Genomic DNA, 25,647 nt, shown 5'->3' on the forward strand with positions numbered 1-25,647 from the left:
TGCCTCTTGAGAAACCTATATGCAGGTCAGGAAGCAACAGTTAGAACTGGACATGGAACAATAGACTGGTTCCAAATAGGAAAAGGAGTACGTCAAGGCTGTATATTGTCACCCTGCTTATTTAACTTCTATGCAGAGTACATTATGAGAAACGCTGGACTGGAAGAAGCACAAGCTGGAATCAAGATTGCCAGGAGACGTATCAATAACCTCAGATATGCAGATGACACCACCCTTATGGCAGAGAGTGAAGAGGAACTAAAAAGCCTCTTGATGAAAGTGAAAGAAGAGAGTGAAAAAGTTGGCTTAAATCTCATCATTCAGAAAACTAAGATCATGGCATCTGGTCCCATCACTTCATGGGAAATAGATGGGGAAACAGTGGAAACAGTGTCAGACTTTATTTTTTCGGGCTCCAAAATCACTGCAGATGGTGACTGCAGCCATGAAATTAAAAGACGCTTACTCCTTGGAAGGAAAGTTATGACCAACCTAGATAGCATATTGAAAAGCAGAGACATTACTTTGCCAACAAAGGTCCATCTAGTCAAAGCTATGGTTTTTCCAGTGGTCATGTATGGATGTGAGAGTTGGACTGTGAAGAAGGCTGAGAGCCAAAGAATTGATGCTTTTGAACTGTGGTGTTGGAGAAGACTCTTGAGAGTCCCTTGGACTGCAAGGGGATCCAACCAGTCCATTCTAAAGGAGATCAGCCCTGGGTGTTCTTTGGAGGGAGTGATGCTAAAGCTGAAACTCCAGTACTTTGGCCACCTCATGCGAAGAGTTGACTCATTGGAAAAGACTCTGATGCTGGGAGGGACTGGGGGCAGGAAGAGAAGGGGACAACAGAGGATGAGATGGCTGGATGGCATCACTGACTTGATGGACGTGAGTTTGAGTGAACTCTGGGAGTTGGTGATGGACAGGGAAGCCTGGCATGCTGCAATTCATGGGGTTGCAAAGAGTCGGACACGACTGAGCAACTGAACTGAACTGAAGTTCTTACTTCTTTGACTCCCTTCTCTCTTTATTTCTTGCTTGCCTTCTTTTTCCTCTCTTTATCTTTCTCACTTTCTTCTCCAGGCTTATCTTGCATATTTCCTGCCCAAGTCCTAGGATCCTGCCCAAGTCCTAGCCACTTTTCTAAGGAGTCTGGCCCCTTTCATTGGAGAATGATATGAGAAACCAAGATCTGGCTGCTGCCTGTGTTTTCTGCATGGGGGGATCTTGTCTTTTAGGCCGAAGCACAGGTATCACTTTGCTGACAAAGGTCCGTATAGTCAAAGCTATTGTTTTTCCAATAGTCATGTATGGATGTGAGAGTTGGGCCATAAAGCAGGCTGAGTGCCAAAGAACTGATGGTTTCAAATCGTGGTGTTGGAGAAGTCTCTTGAGAGTCCCTTGGATAGCAACAAACCAGTCCATCCTAAAGGAACTCAACCCTCAATAGTCATTGGAAGGACTGATGCTGAAGCTGAAGCTCCAATACTTTGGCCACCTGATGGGAAGAGCTGAATCATTTGGAAAAGACCCTGATGCTGGGAAATATTGAAAGCAAAAGGAGAAGGGGGTGGCAGGGGATGAGATGGTTAGACAGCATCACCGACTCGATGGACATGAACGTGAGCAAATTCTGGGAGTGAAGGACAGGGAAGCCTGGTATGCTGCAGTCCATGGGGTTACAGTCAGACATAACATAGCAACTGAACAGCAAACAGCAACGGGCAGAGCGAAGGTGTGTATGTGCCCTAACCCAGGTATATACACGTGTACACGTGTCTCTCTGTGCAGTCGTCTGTACATGTACTAGGCCAGCACGAGTTCTACTGATTCTCTAACAGTAACCCAGCGCCTCATGGGCCATTTTACTCTCCTCTCCTTGCTGAGCTATAAATTTCAGCTCCAACAGTGAGAACGTGGCTCCCACCATCTCTTTACTCAACCATTCAGTTCCTGCAGATTGAGTAAAGAGTATCAAAATGTTAACCGTATCCTCATGGGGGTACATTTTATTGAGTATGGTACTTTGACCCAGTTCCTTTTTGCTTGTTTTTTTATTGGAGTATAATTGCTTTACAATGTTGTGTTAATTTCTGCTGTACAACAAAGTGAATAAGTTATATATGTACATATATCCCCTCCCTCTTGAATTTCCCTCCCACCCCGCATTCCACCCCTCTAGGTCACAGAGCACCGATCTGAGCTCCCTGTGCTGTAAGGCAGCTATCTAGTTTACACATAGTACTGTATATATGTCAACCCTAATCTGCCAATTACCACCCTCTTCTTCCCTCTCTGTGTCTGCATGTCTGTTCTCTATGTCTGAGTCTCGTTGTTGTTCAGTCACTCAGTCATGTCTGACTCTTTGCAATCCCATGGACTGCAGCATGCCAGGCTTTCCTGTCCTCCACTGTCTTCCAGAGCTTGCTCAAACTCATGTCCATTAAGTCAGTGGTGCCATCCAACCATCTCATCCTCTGTTGCTCCCTTCTTTTCCAGGCTTCAGTCTTTCCCAGCATCGGAGTATTTTCTAGTAAGTCAGCTCTTCGCATCAGGTGGCTAGAGTATTGGAGCTTCAGCTTCAGCATCAGTCCTTCCAATGTATATTCAGGACTGATTTCCTTTACAATTGACTGGTTTGATCTCCTTGCTGTCCAAGGGACTCTCAAGAGTCTTCTCCAACACCACAGTTCTAAAGCATCTAATTCTATGTCATTCAGTCTTCTTTATGGTCCAACTCTCACATCCATACCGACTGCTGGAAAAACCATAGCTTTGATTATATGAACCTTTCTTGGCAAAGTAAAGTCTCTGCTTTTTAATATGCTGTCTAGATTTGCCATAGCTTTTCTTCCGAGGAGCAAGTGTCTGTGTCTCTATTTCTGCCAAATAGGTTCATCTGTACTGTTTTTTAAGATTCCACATGTATGCATTAATATACAACAACTGTATTTCTCTTTCATACTTCACTGCATATGACACTCTCTAGGTTCATCCATGTCTCTACAAATAACCCAATTTTGTTCCTTTTTAAGGCCAAGTAGTATTCCATTGAGTATATGTATCACGTCTTCTTTATCCTTCATCTGTTGACAGACATTAAGGTTGCTTCCATATCCTGGCTGTTGTAAAGAGTGCTGCAGTGAACACTGGGATACATGAGTCTTTTTGAATTATGGTTCTCTCAGGATATATGTGGAGAAGGCAATGGCACCCCACTCCAGGACTCTTGCCTGGAAAATCCCATGGATGGAGGAGCCTGGTAGGCTGCAGTCCATGGGGTCACTAGGAGTCGGAGATGACTGAGTGACTTCACTTTCACTTTTCACTTTCATGCATTGGAGAAGGAAATGGCAACCCACTCCAGTGTTCTTGCCTAGAGAATCCCAGGGACGGCGGAGCTTGGTGGGCTGCTGTCTATGGGGTTTCACAGAGTCGGACACGACTGAAGCGACTGAGCAGCAGCAGCAGCAGCAGCAGCAGGATATATGTCTAGTAGTGGGACTGATGGATCATACGGCAGTTCTACTTTTGGTTTTTCAGGAACCTCCACACTGGTCTCCATAGTGGCTGCACCAGTTGGCATTCCCACCAGCAGTGCCAGCGGGTTCCCTTCTCTCCATGCAGCCCCTTTGCTGTCGTCTTATAGGCTCCGTTATTTCCAACCTTAAGTCAGCCCTTTCTCACCACCCCTTCAGTGAGGTTGTTTCATATATTTATTATATGTTTTTGTTCTCTTATCAAAGTCTGCGTTTTTTTCCTGGGATTCCTCAAGTTGTTAAACAGCTGTTTTTAAACTAGCATCCATTACAGTTCACTCTGGGTCATGAAGTTTTATAGTTTTTGACAAATGCATAACGCCATGTGTCTGACAGTGCGGTATCATGCTAGCAGTTGCACTGCCCTGCAAATCCCCTGCCCTTCACCTGCTCACCCCTTCCTGCCTCCCCCAGACGTCTGGCAACCACCGCACTGTCACGTGGTTCCGCCTTTTCTGGAATGCCATGGAGTTGAGGTCATGCAATGTGTAGACTTTCCAGACTGACTTCTTTGATCTAGGAATATCCTTTAAAGTCCCTCCCTGTCTTTTCATGGTTTGATAGACCATTTATTTTTATTGCTGAATAATATCCATTTGTATGGTTGTACAGTTTGTTTATCCATTTGCTTACTGAAGAACATCTTGGCTGATCCTGATTTGGGGCAATTACAAATGAAGTTTCCATAAATATTTGCGTTTAGGTTTTGTGGACATCAGTTTCCAGTTGTGTGAATTCCAAGGAGCATCCTTGCTGCATCATATGGTAAGACTGTAGCTTTGTGAGAAACTTCTGAAGCGCCTTCCAAATGGCTGCACCATTTTGCATTTTCACCAATAATGAATGTAAGTTCCTATTGCTCTGTATCCTGATCAGCATTTGGGGTTGTTAGATTTTTGGATTTTAGCCATTCTTTCTGACTGCAGCCATGAAATTGGAAGATGCCTTCTTCTTGGAAGGAAGGCTATTACAAACGTAGACAGCGTATTAAAAAGCAAAGACAGCACTTTGCTGCTGCTGCTGCTGCTGCTGAGTCACTTCAGTCGTGTCCGACTCTATGCGACCCCAGAGACTGGGGTTGCACAGAGTCGGACACGACTGAACCGACTTAGCAGCAGCAGCAGCAGCTGTAATTGTTTTAATTTCTTCTAATTGCTTTAGAGTTAAAGACAAGTTCTTGTATTTCTCTGGACCTCTCAAGGCGTTCTTCCTTCCTGCATATTTTTTCATTCTTTTCATAAAGACCATGACCACAGCTGTGTGGAATAAGAGGAAACGGCAGGTGTGCGGACAGCTCTCTGGCGTTACCCCACACGGCGGCATTTGGAAGAGCAGGGCTTCCTCCTGACTGGTGTTACTTTGTCCTGTTATCGTTGGAGCTGAAACATCGGAAGCACAGCTGAAATGCTGTGTGCGCCTCCGGACGCCCCGTGCTTGTCAAGTGGTTCTTTCACAGGGCCCCTTCCGGCGGTGACACCTCTCGGTGTGATCCTGTGGAGTAAGGCACCCTCAGCACGGCTCCACGCCACTGCTGTCCAGGGGAAGAAGGGGGCCACGGCCGAGAGCAGCAGGACCCCCTCCTGACCACCCCCTGCAGGTCAGCCCTGCTCAAGTGTCGCTTGGCAGTCGGGAGTAATGGAAAACCAAACCCCTTATTTTGCAGCCCCTGCCGTTTTTGTTGGAGATTTACTGAAAGTGTCAGTTTCTCGTGATAGCGGGGGTGATTTGGAGGATACCTCGAGGACTGTGAAAGGACTCATTGTTCAAAGTCTAAGTAAGCAACCACTGCCGTTTCTTCCTCTCTGCAGACCTTGCTGTTGTTGTCATTCAGTTGTGTCCGACTCCTTGTGACCCATGGACTGCAGCACGTCAGGCTTTCCTGTCCTTCACTGTCTCCTGGAGTTTGCTCAGATTCAGGTCCACTGAGTTGGTGATGTCATCCAACCATCTCATCCTCTGTCGTCCCTTCTCCTCTTGCCCTCAATCTTTCCCAGCATCAGGATCTTTTCCAGTGAGTCAGTTCTTCACATCAGGTGGCCAAAGGATTGGAGCTTCAGCTTCAGCATCAGTCCTTCCAGTGAATATTCAGGACTGATCTCCTTTAGGATGGACTGGTTGGATTGCCTTGCAGTCCAAGGAACTCTCAAGAGTCTTCTCCAACACCACAGTTCAGAAGCAGCAATTCTACGTTGCTCTGTCTTCTTTATAGTCCAAGTGTCACATCCATACATGACTACTGGAAGAACTGTAGCTTTGACTATATGAAGCTTTGTTGGCAAAGTAATGGCTCTGCCTTTTAATATGCTTTCTAGGTTGGTCATACCTTTCCCTAGCCAAGGAGCAAGTGTCTTTTAATGTCATGGCTGCAGTCACTATCCACAGTGATTTTGGAGCCCACGAAAATAAAGTCTGCAGGCCGATCTTATTTTAAATATACGGGGTTGCCTGCATTGCCTGCAGGAACTTCTAGAGCAAGTCGGGTGATGCTGGGCAATGTGTATTGTGGGACATCACGTGGGACATCACTGTTGCGGTCTTACCAGCGAGTCCCAGTTAAGCACAAGGTTCGGGTAGCTCTGGAGACAGAGACCTCGGGGCTGGGGGAGGGCTCAGGTCTTCTTGCTTTAACCCCTTACGGTGATTAGACACAGAACAGGGGAGGTTCTGAGTGGATGATCTAATGGGTGTGTGGAGAATCCCACACCCTTAGACTTCCTGCAACCCCTCACTTTATAGATCAGATTCCTCTGAGGACTGAGGACACAGCTGGAAGCCGACCCCTGTCTCCAGACCCTCTTCCATGGGTGGGTGTGTGTCTCTCTCTCCAAGGCAGGGGCGTGGAATGAGAGTGCTGTCCAACTGGAAGAGCAGCAGGCTCGAGAAACTGGAAGGAGGGGAATATTCGACCATCGCAAGATCGCAGCACCTTCTGTAGCAGATGCTGGTACTGGAGGTCTGGAAGGGAGGAATTCCAGAAGCACATAATCACAGCTTCAGACTCCGCACAAAACAGGAGAGAGGCAGGTGGAATCTGAAATCATGTGTGTGTGTAGGGGGTTGGGGGGAGAGGTTGAGGGGTGGGAAGCCACCCGGTCCAGACACCCAGCACTGTGGGCGTGGTCAGCCGTGGACTCGCACTGACCCCTCCACTGGGGGACGTGGCTCATCTGGTGGCCAGGCTGAGCATACAGACAAGACCACGGAACACAGCTGAATTAGCCAGCCTCAAAACAACATCACCAGCCTGGGTTCTATCAACCAATATGAACAGGTATCACATGCAGGCAGAAACAATTCAGTGGGGTGGGAATTCCCACTGGACAGAGGGGGACACTGTGGCCCAGGCAGAATGACTCATCCCAGGTCGGGCAGCAGAGCCAGACCAGAGCCCGTTTCAGCTCAGCCTGGCCTCGTCGACACCAGGCACCCGGGATCCGCGTGGCCCTGCTCCGGTGGCTGCTACAGCCTCCAGGTGGCTCTGGGTATCCATCCTGTGCCCTAAGCGCCCCCTCCAAATGTGGTGATTTACAGGAGCAAGCCGGCAGGGTCTCTCAGGGTGTCAGGGCCCAGTTGGGCAGTTCTCACTGGGAGGTGAAGCTGGAGAGGAATCAGATGGAAGTCCCACCCACCGCCCAGGAGGGGACCAGCCACCCCACCCTCTGCCCCCAGGCAGGTTGCCATGGAAACACCTGGATCTGGGGGCCAGGATCCCGGCTGAGCGTCCTGACATTTGCCTGGACCCATATTCTCCTGGGGCTTCAGATGTTCATCTGAAACTGGAGACGGAACCCAGCAGAGATCCTTCTGGGGACATTCGGTGAGTCCATGCCAGGCAGCGGGCTAATAGCTCATGCAGATTGAAGGTGTCTTCCCAGGGGACTGAAAAGGCTGTGGGGTGTGTGACCAGACTGTCACTGATGGTCAAGAAACACCTGCCCCTGAAGCCTCAGGTGTATGAGTGGGTCCCTCCATGTCAGCGGTGTGAAGCGGGGGCTCGGGGAGCAGAGTGGGGGGCCGAGGCCATCTGACTAATGCATAGAGCAGAAAAGCTAGCTGGGCTGCGTGGGGGTAGGTGTTAATGATTTCCTCAACTGCTGGGGGGGAGGCTGAGGAGCCCGAAACCCAGGCCTCGCAGATAAATGGCTCGGGGTGGTGTTAAGTCCCGTATTTAAGACTGATTAATGGGCTGCAGGAGAGGAACATTGGCTAATGCGAAGTGCAGGTGGCCGCTGGCGGGTCGGTGGCCACGGGCCACAGGGGACATCCAGGAATAAACCAAGGAGCCGGCAGACAGGTCCTGCCCATCTGAAACCTCCCCCCATCCATCTGAGCGAGAGGAGACCGTCGTTGGTGCTGCTCATTTGAGAAGACTTCAGTGGGCACCCACCATGCCCCATGTGTCCCAGTCTCCTAGAATGTCATAGGCTGCTGAGCTGAAAACTCCAATGAAACCACCTTGTAATTACAAGGTGCTTTTCTCCAGAGAAGTCAGAGGATTTTGGAGACTGGTGCAACCTGTACACAGCTGGTCAAAGCGTTTCCAGAAGGGTCCTGGTCACAGAGCCAAGGGCACTGGCCAGCCTTTCCTTCCTCTGGTGGGGCACCCATGGGTCCAGCGTCCATGGCCCTCTCTCGGCCCCCCAGGGTCCTAACCTGTGAGCGTCTTGAGTCCCAAGCCAGCACTCACAGCCCTGTCCAATGGCCACACTCCTTCTGCACTGTCCTTATGCCTGACCGCCTCCCCCCATTCCCTTCTGCCTCCACCCACTGGGGGGTCTTCTTGGCCCCCTCCCCTGTAGCAGGGAAGTAGCCCCGTGGCCTCCGTCCTCCCAGTGCTTCAGGGCCACCCACCCCACACCTCCTCAATGGTGCTCCCTGGCTCTCTGGCCCCCAGCTCTGAGTCCCACAATCTGACACTGCCCACCTCCTCCCTTCCCACGCAGACCTTGGTCCCACCTGAACACGGCCGCTTCCCGGTGTTTGGCACTCCCCCTGTGCTTGACGCTCCCCCAGGGCTTTCCCCAGGCTGCACACCATCCCCTCCGCCATCGGAGGCCTTGCACCTCCACACCTCCTCCACCACAAGGCTCCATCTCCCTGGGGTTCTGCTCAAGGACTTCGGGTCCCTGGATGCACGCCTCATCCTCAGGGTGCACCCTTGGCTGAGCCTGGTTACGGGAGGGCAGGAGCACCCACAAGAGCCCTCGGACGGCAGTCTCGGGAGAGCCGAAACACGCCGGCTCTCTCTTCATTCGGGTTCTGTGGGTGCAATTGAGGCAGTCGCTGGCCAAGGGGTCAGGTCCGTGGTTGGTGGTCTTTCTAAGTGGGCGGGGGAGCATGTCTGCTTCCTCCATTCTCAGTGAGCCCAGACAGTGACCACTAGGGGCTTCATGTGATACAGTGTCAGGAGGAGGAAGCGACTGGTCCTCTCAGTACAGATGGTCCAACCGAGTCACCAGTTTGTGGGTGGCCTGCACCGGCCACGGTTTGGGGCTGCAGCAGCCTGAGACCGGGGTGCACGTTCACAGCCACCGTGCTGGTGCTGGGTGGGCTCAGATGCACGGGTGAGTCAGGGCCTGGGGCCAGCTCTGCAGACCCCATCTCTGGGGCATCCCGTCCACCGCCACATGGCCGGGTGTGCGGGTGTCTGCCCTCCCCTGCCCCTTCCACTGCCCACTGCTATCGAGACCCCCTCCCAGATTCCGCTCGCCTCTGAGCAGGCTCGTCTCTCCTGCCCGCCCAGCTGCGCCCACCCTATCCTCAAGTCCAGTCCCACCTGCCGACCCATGCCCCACCCTGTGGCCCCGATGACTCCTCTGAACTCAGACAGGCCCTCCCTTCTCCCCGCTCCTCCCCGGCCCCTGAGGGTGGCTTCCCCTGCCACGGGGTCCTGCTCATGGCCAGGCTGACGCCCCTCACTCCCCCACCACAGCCTGTGCCCGCAGCTGAGCCCCGCTCTCCCTTCCTTCCTCCGTGGGCAGCGCTTCCCACCTCTCGGATCCCGGGCTGGCGCTCACTCTCCTAGAACCTCCCTCAGCTCCGATGACCGGCGGAGGTCCCTGCTTGACCCCCACCTCGCCCGGTACTCCTGGTGAGGATGCACCCACTGCTGTGCTCTGTCCCCAGGAGGCCTCACACACGTCCCCATGTGTCCCCCTCTGAACTCTGGGTTCCCAGGGGCGGGACAGCTGGGCCCTCTCTGACTGCGGGATCGGGAGGCCGAGCCCAGAGCCCAGTGAGAGGGCATCTGGGACTTGACCTGCGTCCTGGAGCCGGCGGGCTGCCTTCCTTGGGAGTCCTGATGCTCCCACTGTCCCCTGAGAGCTCCCCAAGGGCCAGGCCTTGAGGGCCCGGGGCAGGGGGCCTTGACCAGGTTCTGCTCTGCTTGGTCAGCCAGCAGGGTCTGCGGGACAAGGCGGGGGGTGAGTCCACATGTGAAGTGGTTTATTTCCAGTCAGTGCCTCTGATCCGTAGCAGGGGGGCAGGGGTGAATCGAAGGGCCAGATTCTGCCAACAGGTGTAGCTCCATCTCCCTGAGCCTCAGTCTCTCCATCTCAGACAGGGATACTCATCCGGACTCTGTCCCTCGGCGGTGGTTTGAGGATCAACTGACACCAGAAGCGCTGGTGGAGCAGCGTGCTGGGAGCACCAGGGCTGGGAGCACCAGGGCTGGGAGCACCAGGATCAGGAGCCACCCGGAGGCCAAGGTCACAACAGCCGAGGGCAGGAGCATGGACCCTGCTGCCCTGGCAAGTCTGGAGTTGGGTAGCAATATACCTGGAGGGTGACCCAGCTTCTGGGGGTGATACCCGATGGAGGCATCTTGTTCCCATTCATGACTCTCCAAGCACGACTGTCTGCTGTTTACCTCGTAAACATACACCTCTTTCGCTGACTCTCTTTGGTTAGATCTTGTACATGATGTTGCAGGCAAAGTAAAAGCGCCACAGAACCAAAAAGGCGAGGCAGAGAGACCCCGCTCCTCATCGTCCTGGAGACAAGAGTTGGTTCCACTTAACGGCCTGGCCCCAAGCGCTGGCACAGACCCCCGCCCCGGTGCTGCTCTGGTCCACGTGTGAACCTCTGCCGCCCGCAGAGCAGTCACCCCAAGTCACTCCGTAAATCTGCGTGACAACCCGGCGAGCTTGGAGGGGCCGGCAGGTTTACGAGGTGCCATGCCTTTGATTAACGGGGCCGGAGGCTGTGCAGGAGGGAACAGGGAGGGGTGAGGGAGGAACAGCACTGCTTGTTGAGGGGCTCATCAGACGCTTATTCATCAGAGGGGAGCCAGAGGAAGGCGTCGGGGACTGAAATGAATTTTTCTCAATTTTATGGTCGAACAGGTATATTTGTTAAGTTTCGAGTTATTAGAAATGAACTCATGTGTGAGAAGAAATTAAAAGATGCTTGCTCCTTGGAAGAAAAGCTATGGTAAACCAAGACCCATATTAAAAAACAGAGACATCACTTTACCAACAAAGGTCCATAGAGTCAAAGCTATGATTTTTCCAGTAGTCATGTATGTATGTGAGAGTTGGACAATAAAAAAAGATTTTTTTTTATTGAGTTTTTTTGAGTGCTAAAGAATTGATGCTTTCAAATTGTGTTGCTGGAGAAGACTCTTGAGAGTCCCTTGGACAGCAAGGAGATCCAACCAGTCCATCCTAAAGGAAATCAGTCCTGAATGTTCATTGGAAGGACTGATGCTGAAGCTGAAACTCCAATACTTTGGCCACCTGATGGGAAGAACTGACTCATTGGAAAAGACCCTGATGCTGGGAAAGATTGAAGGCAGGAGGAGAAGGAGGCAACAGAGGATGAGATGGTTGGATGGCATCACCAACTCAATAGACTTGAGTTTGAACAAACTCTGGGAGATAGTGAAGGGCAGGGAAGCCCAGCATGCTGCAGTCCATGAGATCACAGAGAGTCAAACACAATTTAGTGACAGAACAGCAGCAATAAGACCATGTTATCTGACCACGTATTTTCATCAAATTGCAATTAAGTTATAAATCAATAACACAAAGATACTGTATCTATGAACCTGTGACTGATTCTTGCCCAAACTTGCTGATAGGTGGGCCCAAGAGGTTGAGGAGCCCAGATTCCACCATCCCGTCTACTAATGGTCTGGAGGCAACTGGGGCAGCAGTCAGATCTCCACAAATGCTATGATTTATTTAACAAATATCAATCAGATATTCTCAAATTGAAAATGCTGCCATGTTGCTTTCTTATTCTTTTATGGTTCCCAGGTCCTCTCTGTACACCAGAACTCAGACTTAAATTCACCCTGGAGCCTGGGTGCAATCACTCCAACCTGCTTCCATTTGGACCCCCTCCCTGGGGCTGGAGGTCCCAGCAGGCTGTTCCGAGGCAGTCAGTGGGGAGCAGCTGGGCCCCTGTAAGGAGAATTACTCCCAGGTTCCTGACACCTGCTCCCCCCAGGAAACCAGCGCACCCCGTCTCCCCTCAGGCCTGGAGGCAAAACAACTGTGTGGCAAGGTTTCCTGCTCCCAAGCTTCCGTTTATAAGGGATTTATTGGAGAGGCATGGCGTGAGCAGCAGAGTGCATGGCTGCAAGAGCCACTCGAAACATCTGCTGAGAACGGAAGAGAATCCTGATGAGTAGCCTGCATCTTCCTGGTCTGGGCAGGTGGGGGAGGGGCCCCAAGTGCCCATCACCCATCCCCTGGCGCCTTTGCATTTTGGTTATTTGCTGGTTGCATTCTGAGTTCTACCAACACGTGTGCATCCTGATGTGTATCAGTTAGGGATCTCCAGGGAAATACACCCGTAGCATACACAGGTATCTAAGGAGATCTGTGAGGGCAGTTGGTATCATGTCATTATGTTGGCAGGGAAATCCTGCGACCCGCCATGTACAGGCTTGAGAACCGGAAGAGCTAGTGGTTCAACCAAGCCACGTGCCAAGGCCTGAGAACCGCAGGGGCCGCTGGTGTGAGCCCCGGAGTCTGAGGGCCTGAGAACCAGGAGCTCCCACGTCCTAGGGCAGGAGAAGACGGATGGCCGGCTCAAGCGGACAGCAAGAAGTCCCCTTTCCTCTGCCTCATTGGTCTACTCGAGCCCTCAAGGGACTTGAGGTTGCCCACCCGCGTAACTGGGTCTACAGATTCAAAGGCCAATCTCTTCCAGAAAGGCCAAACTTCTCCTAGAAGTAATTTCACAGAAACACCCAGAAATGATGTCTGATCGCCCATCTGGGCTAAGCTGGTGCATACAGTTGACCATTCCGTGACAGTTCATTCACTCAGCCTTTCCTGAGAGCCTGCCAATGCCTGGTTCTAGTAAGACAGAGATGAAGAAACAGGGCTCCTTCTTCCTGAGTTTGTGGACAGATCGAGGGGCTGGGGGAGATAGACATGGGGGGGGATGGTCAGCCGTGAGAAGCGCCACCCCAGGGCCTGGCAGACTGTGAAGGCTGACTTCACCTGGTGTGTGTGGGTGCACACGTGTGTGTGTGTACACACCTCAGCTGTCACAGATTTTGCAGAAGTGGTGACATTCGTGGGGGGATCCTGCAGGGTGACTAGCAGTTTTCTAGACCACAAATGAGAAGAACTTGTTGCAAAGAAAGAAGAACTAAGGAGAAAGATGAAAACCTGGTTTTACAACGATAGATCTTTCAATCATTGATTCGTCAGCCTGAGATGAGCTAGGACATCAGTGTCAATCTATCTGGGGTCTGCAGAAGTGTTGTCTAACAGGATTTTGTATTTATTCTATTTTGATTTACATACTTATTTTTCGCTGCACCATGCAGTTTGTGGAATCTTAGTTCCCCAATCAGAGATTGAACCTGGGCCCCAGCTGTGAGAGCGCTGAGTCCTTGGGCAATCAGTCAGTTCAGTCGCTCAGTTGTGTCCGACTCTTTGTGACCCCATGGACTGCAGCACACCAGGCTTCCCTGTCCATCACCATCTCCCAGAGCTTGCTCAAACTCATGCTCATCGAGTCAGTGATGTCATCCAACCATCTCATCCTCTGTCATTTCTTTCTCCTCCTGCCTTCAATCTTTCCCAGCATCAGGGTCTTTTCCAACGAGTCAGTTCTTCGCATCAGGTGGAAAAAGAATTGGAGTTTCAGCTTCGGCATTAGTCCTTCCAATGAATATTCAGGACTGATTTCCTTTAGGATGGACTGGTTTGATTTCCTTGCAGTCCAAGGGACTCTCAAGAGTCTTCTCCAACACCACAGTTCAAAAGCATCAATTCTTTGGTGCTCAGCTTTCTTTACAGTCCAACTTTCACATCCATACATGACTACTGGAAAAACCATAGCTATGACTAGACAGACTTTTGTTGGCAAAGTAATGTCTCTGCTTTTTAATATGCTGCCTAGGTTGGTCATAGCTTTTCTTCCAATAAGTAAGCATCTTTTAATTTCACGGCTACAGTCACTATCTGCAGTGATTGTGGAGCCCAAGAAAATAAAATCTCTCACTGTTTCTGTTTTTTCCCCATCTATTGCCATGAAGTGATGGGACTGGATGCCATGATCTTAATTTTCTGAATGTTGAGTTTTAAGCATTTCTTTTTACTCTCATTTTTCACTTTCATCAAGAGGCTCTTTAGTTTCTCTTCACTTTCTGCCATAAGGGTGGTGTCATCTGCATATCTGAGGTTATTGATATTTCTCCTGGCAATTTTGATTCCAGCTTGTGCTTCATCCAGCTGGGCATTTCCCATGATGTACTCTGCATGTAAGGTAGACATAAATAAATAAGACATAAATAAGCAGGTTGACAATATGCAGCCTTGACGTACTACTTTCCCAATTTGGAACCAGTCCATGTTCCTTGCCCGGTTCTAACTGTTGCTTCTTGTCTGCATACATATTTCTCAGGAGGCAGGTCAGGTGGTCTGGTATTCCCATCTCTTCAAGAATTTTTCACAGTGTGTGGTGATCCACACAGTCAAAGGCTTTGGCATAGTCAATAAAGCAGAAGTAGATGTTTTTCTGGAGCTCCCTTGCTTTTTCTATGATCCAGCGAATGTTGGTGATTTGATCTGAGTCCTAAGCACTAGTGAAAGTGAAAGTATTAGTTGCTCAGTCGTGTCTGACTCTTTGCCACTCCATGGACTGGTAACCCTCTAAACTCCTCTGTCTATGGGATTTCCAGGCAAGAGTACTGGAGTGGGTTGTCATTTCCTATTTCAGAGGATCCCCCAAGCCAGGAATCGAACCTGGGTCTCCTGCATTGCAGGCAGGTTCTTTACTGTCTGAGCCATCAGGGAAGATGAAAGAGATATAGTTTCCATTGTAGAGTTGGGAAGATCCCCTGGAGGAGAGCATGGCAGTCCACTCCAGTATTCTCGCCTGGAGAACCCCTAACCATTAGAGCACCAGGGAATTCCCTCTGTAGCAGCATTTTAAAATATTGCCTTACTTTTTTTTGGATCGACTAGACAGCCAGCTTGGAACCAACCGAGCCACATGATTTGGGCACTAAGCACTGTGTTCTCGGTGGAGAGGCATAGGTGTATAACTGCTCAAAGTAAAGAGGAAGAACAGAGGTGATCTGTGACTAAGCGATGCATTGGCACCAGGTGAGACCGGTGGAGTCCATGCTTGGAAAGTAAACAGGGGTGAGAGAAGCAGCTTTTCACAGAGCGCGTGGACTTGGGTCTGTGTGAGCCATGGGACCAGGCCCTCACCACCTAGGATGGCGTTGTCTTTAGAGACAAATTAATCTTAGCAAAACATCATTATTTATTAAGGTGATGCTATAAATAAGGATCTCTTTCATCTGTTCTTGTGATGCATATTTCTTTTCATTATTTGCTGTATAATAGCTACTATAAAGCGTCAATACGTTGGCTTATATTTATGCCTATTCAAGCACCATCATAATAAAAGTAATACAAAAAATGCTGGGCATCCATAAAAATGGTTTTTCCTTAAATGAACCCATATATTCTTCATTTGAAAAACCCTGATCACTTTATTTTTCTTTTTAAAAAATAATTGCATCAATATACCATAACACTAATATTCCATAACATATTGCTTTTTTCTTATTTTTTTTTTAATGTTTAAAACTCTGCTTTTCATTATCAAAAAAAAAAAAGCCAGGCTGTTCTCTTCTCAGATCCACACTGTAAAACAAAGAACATGACATTCCATTAAATTTAGGTTTTATAAAACGTTGCGGTACAGCTTTTTCTTTAAAGATGATGAAAAACGTGACGACATCAATGACTTTTTTATCAGAGAAATTTCTTTCACCTCAAAAAAAGACTGGAATTAATTTATGGAGCCCTGAATGTACAAGAAGGGGACTGTACTGGCCAAATTCTTTTTTAAGTAGTAAAATGAAAACTCTCAAAGACAAATTTTTGTCATAGTTCTCATGCAGGCAAAGGTAACCTCACGGGTCCCCACCACCCTCTCTAATTTGGAGAAATCACGTAGTTGTCAGGTGAACAATAACTTGTGGTGGATGTGGGTAAAAACCAGCTCACCCCATGAATCGAGCAGATTTCACTTAGAAGTCATTTCAGCTTTTCAAAAGGAGAGTATGTCTCTTTGAAATTCCCTTACAGAAGAAATTCCATCTCTGCTTTTTATTATACCATTGCATTAACTCTTATATGAGGATAAAAAGAAACATATTTTGTTCTTTAAACAATAGAAAAGGGAAATGTTGCTCTCACCCGTCCTTCTTTGGGGGAAATTCTAACACATTCACATCCTCAAAGGCATTTTTATTCTGTGGGGGAGATCTGCTGGCCAATTAATGTTAGCTCCTTGGAAACAGAATAAGTGTGTCTTAAAAACCACCCACACCCTCTCAACTGTATCTTCATAAAGACACAGACACCAGTGAAGAAGCTTGGGGTCCAAATGGACAGAGACAAGGAATGCTGAGATCGTTTTGTGTTGAATTATCTGGAAGCAGAACACATACGATGATGATCTAACTGGAAGTGAGGAGGCTTGGCCCTCACGATGCCTCCTCGGTTTACCAGCCAGCCCCACATGGATACTGTGGGCCTGTGGGCAGCACAGGGAAGAAGGATCATTCTGCTTTGATTTTGCTGTGAAAGCCAATCCTGAATATTCAGCATGGGTCCTGATTATTCTTAGGAGAAGAAGCAAGAACTTCTTCGATTAGAAAACTAGTTTTGAATGGAAATATTGGAGGAGAAGGAGACTACAAAGGAAATGGGCTGTGAAGTAAAGCAGAAGGTTTAATATTATTCTCAAGTAACTGTTTTACTGGCAGTGACACGTTTTTGCTTTGATGTGTAGGGCTTCCTGTAATTTTTTGTCTTCTGTTCATGCCTTGCGTGGCCATTGTAGAGTCTAGAAATGTTTGTATTGAACATCCGAAGTGCATGCTAAACCATTATCAGTTCTTTTCCTTGGTATATTGTTCATTATAAAATATGTAAAAATGTGTCATTCAATAGATTTTATTCACGCACATTATTGCTGCTTATTGCTGTCCTAGTTGCTAGCTGCATGTCCATGCGTATCTGTTGTGTGTGTGTGTGTGTGTGTGTCAAACAAGCCAGATCCTCATGGAGTTTATATTCAAGACAGAGTAGAGAGACAGAAAGCAAATGCTCGCATATTTAATTAGGTGACAAGTGCAGTGGATAAAAACAAGACAGGGAAGGGGTGTAAGGAGTTCCCGGGGGAACTTTAGATAGGATTATCAGGAAAATCATGAAACACTGACCTGTGACCTGAAGGAGCCATGTGGATGTCTGAGAGAAGACCATTCTGGAAGGTTGGGACGCTCGAGGGCTCCAGGCCCAGAGGAGACAGGTGTCTGGGGACCGGCAAGGGGGCCGCTGTGGCTGTGTGAAGGGGCCCAGGCACAGAGCGGCCCAGGACACAGGCAGATGGGCGCCGGGGGCCAGGCTCATGGGGACCGGGCAGGTCGCTGTAAGGGCCTCCGTTTTCACTCCCAAATAAGAGAGTTTTCACGGACAAGTGATGTGATCTGACTCAGTTTTGAAAGAATCGTACTGGCTGCTGTGTTGAGACAAGAGTTGAAGAGGCCAAAGCAGAGTGGCCTGCATGTGTCTGTGTGTGTGTGCCTGTGTGTGCTTGTGTGTGCGCCTATGTGTGTGTCTGTGTGTGTGTGTGTGCCTGTGTGTGCTTGTGTGTGCGCCTATGTGTGTGTCTGTGTGTGTGTGTGTGTGTGTGCCTGTGTGTGTGTGTGCGCCTGTGTGTGCTTGTGTGCCTTTGTGTGAGTGTGTGTGCGCCTATGTGTGTGTCTGTGTGTGTTGTGTGTTCCTGCCTTGCAATTGGACAAGATGTGAGTCGATTTCAGGAGGAAGTCTTCATCTCCCCATGTATGAAATGAGTGTTTTAGCTTATAGAGTGATTCTGGGAGAATCTGTGCAAGCCTGCTGTGGATTGTAAGACAGTTCACACCCTAAGAGGTCCCAGGGTATGTTAGCTCTGCAGCTGAAGGGGAGCTGTATTGATACTTCTTGAAACATAGCAAAATTTTCTGTTCTTTTCCTGAGATTAAGACCAGGTGGAATCAAGATTGCTGGGAGAAATATCAATAACCTCATGCAGATGACACCACCCTTATGGCAGAAACCAAAAAGGAAATGAAGAACTTCTCGATGAAGGTGAAAGAGGAGAGTGAAAAAGCTGGCTTGAAACCCAACTTCCAAAAAACTAAGATCATGGCATCTGGTCCCATCACTTCATGGCAAAGAGATGGGGAAACAGTGGAAACAGTGGCAGACTTTATTTTCTTGGGCTCCAAAATGACTGCAGATGATGGCTGCAGCCATGGAATTAAAAGACATTTGTTTCTTGGAAGAAAAGCTATGACCAACTTAGGCAGCATATTAAAAAGCAGAGACATTACTTTGTCAACAAAAGTCCGTCTAGTCAAAGCTATGGTTTTTCCAGTGGTCATGTATGGATGTGAGAGTTGAACTGTGAAGAAAGCTGAGCACAGAAGAATTGATCCTTTTGAACTGTGGTGTTGGAGAAGACTCTTGAGAGTCCCTTGGACTGCAAGGAGATCCAACCAGTCCATCCTAAAGGAAATCAAGCCTAAATATTCATTGGAAGGACTGATGCTGAAGCTCCAATACTTTGGCCACCTGATGAGAAGAATTGACTCATTGGCAAAGACCCTGATGCTGGGAAAGATTGAGGGCAGGAGGAGAAGGGGATGACAGAGGCTGAGATGGTTGGATGGCATCACTGACTTGATGAACATGAGTTTGAGCAAGCTCTGGGAGGTGATGATGGACAGGGAAGCCTGGCATGCAGTCCATGGGGTCGCAAAGAGTCAGACAGGACTGAGTGACTGAGCTGATGTAAGACCAGGTAGCAGTGGGGAGAGAGTAGTTGGCAGTGGTTCAGAGTGACCCTCTCTTAGGATCTGAAACACCATCAATAAGGGAAATGGTTCAGATAACTTGTTAGGATCTCTGCTCGTGGAGTCCCCTCAGTGTAACCACATCTCCTTGTGCTTCCGTGATGGGCAGAGGCTGTGTGTGGGGAGACACTGGGTGTTCTCAGTCCTGGGTAGAGCGGGCGCTCTTACGCTGTTTTTCAGAGCTGTACCCTCACTGCCAGCAGGGTGGAAGCAGGAGACATCTGACTGCCTCCCATGTGGTTCTGACTGCTTGTGGATTGCGGGTTGTTTCCCAGTCTGCTGCAAGCTGCATCTGTTATCACTTCATGGCACTAAGAACGTCAGATCATTCTTTCTCACTTCTCTCTGCCCTCACCAACAGTGAAGCCCATGCTTGTGCATCTTCACAGGGTCCCTCCTGTGAATGTGTGCTGGTAATTAAACTTAGGGCAGGGGATTAGAATGTCTTCAGTACACCTTTCAGTTGAAGGCTGGCAACGCTTCAGTCCTCTCATTCTTGTCTTCTGCCTTCTACTGGGGTCACCAGTGGGAAGCAGCGAGCAGATGCCCTGATGCCACGTGAATGCACTGGCAGAGTGGTGAGACCCTGACTGATGAGCGCCGCTATCCCAGCGGAGGGGCTTGTTTCAGCGTCAGCTCTGCCAAGTGCATTCTTGCTGATGCCACACCAGTGACAGTCTCTCTAACAAAGCAGATGGTTGAGGTCATTAAAACAACAAGTCATGGATCATCTACCTATGATTTTGAGCAAGACTTCTTTCAGTTGGATTTCTGGAGCCAGTCTTGAACCTCTCAGCATTCCCCTTTGGCTGCCCATCTGGGGTGGATCGATGGGACCCCTGGCACACCCTTGGCTGCCCACCTCTTCCGAGAATCAAGCTGCTGTCCAGTCTGGGTGCCCAGGTCTTGCTGCGGGAGAGTAGTGCTGAAGAGGACAGCTCCCTGTGGGCCCCTTCGCAGGATGGCAGCCCCAGGCTTCAGAAGGTGGTGGCCCGCTCCCTCCCGAGGTGCAGAGTCAGGAGCCAGCCTCCGAACGAGGAAACAGCACACACCATCACCCCCATCTTCTATGAGCCGAGATGCCCCATTCCGACCTTTCCACAGGAAATCCACACCCTCTGCTCCCAGGCTGCCTGTGTTGCCTTAACCAGAGACATTCTCATCTCAGGTTCCGACCCCAGATCACACGTAGACCAGTGTGTGCAAAATGACTGCAAGTTTCAGAAGAATGCCGTCTGGAAAATGAGTGGGGAGATGCTAGTCCACAAAACTCAGCCAACATCATGTAAACAGAGGCTGCTTTGCAGAAATTAAACCATTAAACTAACAATGGAGACAATTTAAATGCATTTCAAAATAATATCCCATGGAGGGGTATACTAATAAATGTTATTAAATGAACATTTAAATCAACGTATTTTATAAATTATTAGAAGACAGTTGTAAGTCATTGATTTGAGGGCTGCCACAAAAAGCAGGTATTTATCTTTGATTTTTTATGGACTTTATAAATTTGGATTTGAAAGGTCTTTACAATTCAAACACGAATTGACAGTATATATTTCAGTGTCAATGGTCTTGTGGTTTTCTTCTTTGAATTTTCAACAGTTTTAATGATGCCAAAATGAATTATATTCATCTACCAAAAATGTATTAGAGTAGACAATGGAAATTTTGAACTGTATAACAGATGAAAATCTAATTACAGGAGAAGTTATCCAGTGGTTATTCTTCCGAAACACTATACAGACCCACACAAAGTCATAATTCACTCATTAAATTGTTTGGGGAACCACTGACCAAAATTGCCTGCCCTGGCCAGGCAAGATAGTAACCACTGGCATGAGTTATCTTAAAACAGGAGGTCCTGGTGAGGAACTTGGAACCGAAAAGCTACCACCAACCAGAATAATTTGGGAAAAGTCAAAAGGAGAGTGGTGATGCCAGTCCATATATCCAGTCTCCAAGAATCCGTCTCACTGAGATCCTTCTTGCTGAGCAATGCATGGGCCACCAGGAAGGACCTGGAGTCAGAGTGAGTGGCCAGAGAAAGCCTGGAAACTAACCCCATCACCGTACAACCCCAGACTGTGAGCCACGGGGCGGAGCAGTCCTGGTTCCCTCACCCTGCTGCTCTCTGCCTGGGTGCCCCTTCACAATAAAGTCTCCTGCCTTGTCAGCTCGTGTGTCCTAGGACAATTCAGTTCTGAGCGTTAGACAAGAGCCCACTCCTGAGCCCCAGCAGGGGTCCCCCTTCCTGTAACACTTCAAGGTCTCACTTGTGTGTCTACTCAACTGAGCATCCACTTTTATATAATTAAGATCATACTGTTATGTATCTTTGCTGTTTAGCCAAATTCCTATTTTTCCCCCTCTCCAAATCCTTTCTTCCTGCAGCTCTGATTGGAGTTGACCCCAGTCTCATTCCCCTACTGCAAGATCCCACCTCAGTGGTCCCTACACCTATAGCCCAAACAGTCTGCTGTAACCTTCTTTAGCAGGAGTCAGAATAAGTTCCTTTCTTCCTCATCCCACAAATCCTCTGCAAATATATTTTATTGGACTTCCAACACTACAGATAGATATTTTCTTTGACCATGGGATAATTCTCTTCTTATATCAAATATACAAAAAAGGGGCTTCCCTGGGGGCTCAGTGGTAAAGAGTCTGCCTAGAAATGCAGGAGACACGGGTTCAATCCCTGATACAGGAAGATTCCCCAGTGCTGCGGAGCAACTAAGCCTGTGTGTCCTTCAGCCCGGGCTTCTGGACAAGAGAAGGCCCCCAGTGAAAGGCCCACTCACCATAGCTCGGAGAGTAGCCCCTACTCCCTGCAACTAGAGAAGAGCTCCAGTACAGCCACGAAGACCCGGAACAGCCAAAAGTAAATAAGTAGGCAGGATTATAAAACAGGCAAACTAAAAAGATGGGGCTAAAGACGCTGTGAAGGAACAGGGCTCCGCAGGGGCACAGACCTGTCAGCGGCTCCCTGCTCTGGGAGCCCCCAGGCGGGGAGCTACGGAAGTACCCGGATTTGGAGGAGACACCCTGGCTTCCTGTTTGCCGGTTTCCTGTCCTCTCTCGCCCCCAGGACGGGTCTCATGTGCACAGGCTCACAGGGCAGTGTCTTCTCTTTGTGTTTGTGTACATTAAGTGGCACCCACTCCAGGATTCTTGCCCGGAAAATCCCATGGATGGAGGAGCCTGGTAGGCTGCAGTCCATGGGGTCGCAAAGAGTCGGACACGACTGAGCGACTTCACTTCTTCATATATGAAACCTAACGTTACTGGCAGTTTTCAATTCGAACTTCCTCCCAGCACTCCCAAGAGACAGATAAAAAGACTGATTGGATGGCGGTCGGGAAGAGTAACCCAGGTTCTCATCACGCCCACGGTCTGGTGCCCTCGGGAGGACTTTCCTGGTCCCTCGCTGCCCTCGTCCCTCCCTGCCCACCACCGTCGGCTCCCAGCCCACCACCGTCGGCTCCCAGCCACCACCGTCGGCTCCCAGCCCGGCACCTCTGCCACCTACACACAGGCACTTGCCATCCACCTCTACAAGGATTAAATCATGAGCCGCTGCAGCCGCCGATCTTCAACCCCCCTGAAAGGAGTTCAGGGTCGAGAGCAGAAATGAAGCTCTCTGTGCTCTGGGGAAAACGGGCAGAACAGGTCTTCAGATAGTTAGGCATTTTCAGGAGAAGATTTTATAAGCCCAATTCTTGCATCTCCTCGTGTCTAGAAAAGCACCGAAGCCATTAGCAGACATCTGCTCCTAGTGACAAGCAGCAACCTTCTGCCGAAATACGGGCTCGATGCACGTGCCCCTTCACGAGAGTCACGCATACTGACCTCCCTGCACAGTCTCTTTGGAGTTGTTTCTCAGAACCGTCTGAAACACTGGCTCCTGGGCCATTGTCTTCATTTTGTCCCAGATAAAACTTAATACACAAGTCTCACATTGCACATTTTTTTTTTGTCAGTCAACACCGTCATGCCTGCCTAGCTTACCTCTCTTGTCCTTCTCCCCATCTCCCTTTCAAAGCCAGCTATCACACCCCCTCACCTGGTCTGGCCACAGAGGTACATGTCCAAGAAAAAGCTGTGACATGATGACCCTTCCCTCTACACAGGTCCCCGCGACTCCAAGGCTCCAGTTGCTGTCTTGCTCCCCAACAATGACCTCACCTGCTCCTGCCTGTTTTGTGAGATGTCACCATGCCTTCCGGCCCCAGTTCTCTCCGCAATAGGAGTCCAGGCAGGCCGGGAGCCTCCTGGGTCCCAGACATGACTCCTCCTTCCCTGGCTTCCAACAGGACTGGCAGGAATGAGGAGGGGCCCGGAGCTCTGCCGGCCCCTAGCCAGACCCACCGCCTCACATCCCCTGACGTCCTTTCCCACCTCCTACCTCTGCCACGGCCCGGACACCTCCATCCACCTCGCGGTGATCAGCACTCACCCCAGGATGCGCTGCTCAGCCACTCCAAGAGCCCAGGATCCAGGCCACCTGCAGACCGGACCCTCCTCCTTAACCTGCGGGGATGGAGGCCTGGCCCCCAGCACTCCCCCGTGCCCAGCTTCACGTGCCTTCATAGCACTTAATCAACAACGGCGTGCGAATCTTTGTCTGCATCCCTATAGTGTGCACTCAATGGGGGCATTTTATTCACGGCTGTTCCCCCAGTTCTTCGATCGGTCCTGGGCAGGGTACGTAGTTACAGTACTTTTGTGATGGATGAACACATGAAAGTTCACTCTGCACTGATGACTTTGCTTCTATTTCTTGAGAAAATAGAAGCAACCAGATGAGAGTGTCCACATGCCCCAGCACTCTGAGCGCAGCGTGACTGGGCCTGACGTCCTCTGTTTGACTGTGATTCCATCTTGCCTGCCTTGCCGGCTCATTGCTGCGGACCCATGCTGCTGTTTGCGGCACGGATGGGTTTAGCAGACCCCATCTTTGGGCAGTGCTGTGATTCACCCTCACACGCAGCGTCAGCTGACACCAGCCATCCCTCCTTTTACTTCTACGTTTGTTACGAACCCACAGTGCAGTTCGTTGATTTTGCTGACGCTGGAACACTTAAAGCGTCAAACGTGAACATGCTTGGTGCCATTAAATTGCTTTAGAAGACAGTGTTGCCTCAGTCCCTGCCTCTGTCCTCACACAGCGCTCTCCCCTCGGGCCTGCGTGTGCCTGCCAAGTCGCTTCAGTCGCGTCCGACTCTGCGACCCCATGGACTGTGGCCCACCAGGCTCTTCTGTCCTCGGGATTCTCCAGGCAAGAATACTGGAGTGGGTTGCCAGGCCCTCCTCCAGGGGATCATCCCGACCCAGGGATCGAATCTGTGTCCACATATTTCCCTTTCATAAGGACACCTGTCATATTAGATGGGGCCATTCTCCTCCACTGTGACCTCATGCCCACCGGTTACATCTGTAACGACCCTGCTCCCAGATGCAGTCCCATTCTGTGGTCCTGGTGGAGTGGGCTTCAGCCTAGGGATTTTGAGGGGGACAGTTCAGTCCGTAGCAAGCGCTGTTTCCGGCCCAGAAGCAAGCTGCCCTGGGGTTTCCTTCTTTTCCACCCCCCATCCCTGGCTCCCCATGAAGGAGGCTGGGAAAAAGGCTGCAGGCCCCAGGCCAGGGGCAGGTGTCGGGGGACCCACCCCTGAGAGAGAGAGAGACCACCCATACCAAGAGACCCACTGGCTGCACCGGTCTCAGCGCCAGGTCCTCTGGAAAGCAGGTCTTGTCACGTGATGCCGCTGCCTCAAGGACGCCCACCCCCACCCGCCCCTTAATCTAGAAAGAGGATAAGGGCTCTGGGAGACTTCCCCGGACTTTGAGAACCATCCCGTTTGTTCCACAGTTCACCTGTCTCCTCTGAGCAGGTGAAGACAGGACGGCAAACGGCCCCGACCTGTCCCAGGCACAGACCAGGAGATGGTGGTCGCCTGCAGGCTCGGAGCACTTCTCACTCAGCCTCCTTCCACCCAGCCCAGCACCCGCCTCCACCCCCCCAAGCCCGCAGCTCCCTCCTGTAACACAGAGCCCCACCCCCACCCCATCACTTCATTAGCCTTCATTACCGAACCAGTGGAATTTGACCTCTGGCCCTCAACCCCGCCCACCTGGCTATCAGGCCAAATTCTAATTTCAGTCTCGGAAACTGCTGAACACTGCCAAGAGGGATCCCTCGCCCCAGCCCCCACTCAATTATAAATACTTCAAAGGACCGTGAATGTTTTCAGAAGAAATCACAGCCAATCGAGAAGCCAGATGGAGAGCCTCTGGGTTAAAACTATCACACACGTGAATGATCCCAGTGGCCAAGTGCACCGCAGAGCTCCGGCCAAGACGGTGGCCTGTGGGGTGCAGCATGCCCCTCCCCACTGCCCCCTAGCTCCCGCTCTGCGTCCTGCCTGCTCCGGACACCCACCAGGGCCTCTGCTGTGGTTCAGTCACTCAGTCATGTCCAACTTTGCGACCCCATGGACTGCAGCATGCCAGGCCTCCCTGTCCATCACTAACTCCCGGAGCTTACTCAAACTCATGTCCATCGAGTCAGTGATGCCATCCAACCATCTCATCCTCTGCCGTCCCCTTCTCCTCCTGTCTTCAATCTTTCCCAGCATCAGGGTCTTCTCCAATGAGTCAGCTCTTCACATCAGGTGGCCGAAGTATTGGAGATTCAGCTTCAGCATCAGTCCTTCCAAT

Source organism: Bos indicus, chromosome 3 (assembly GCF_029378745.1).
Source record: "Bos indicus isolate NIAB-ARS_2022 breed Sahiwal x Tharparkar chromosome 3, NIAB-ARS_B.indTharparkar_mat_pri_1.0, whole genome shotgun sequence".
NCBI classification, from domain to species: domain Eukaryota; kingdom Metazoa; phylum Chordata; class Mammalia; order Artiodactyla; family Bovidae; genus Bos; species Bos indicus.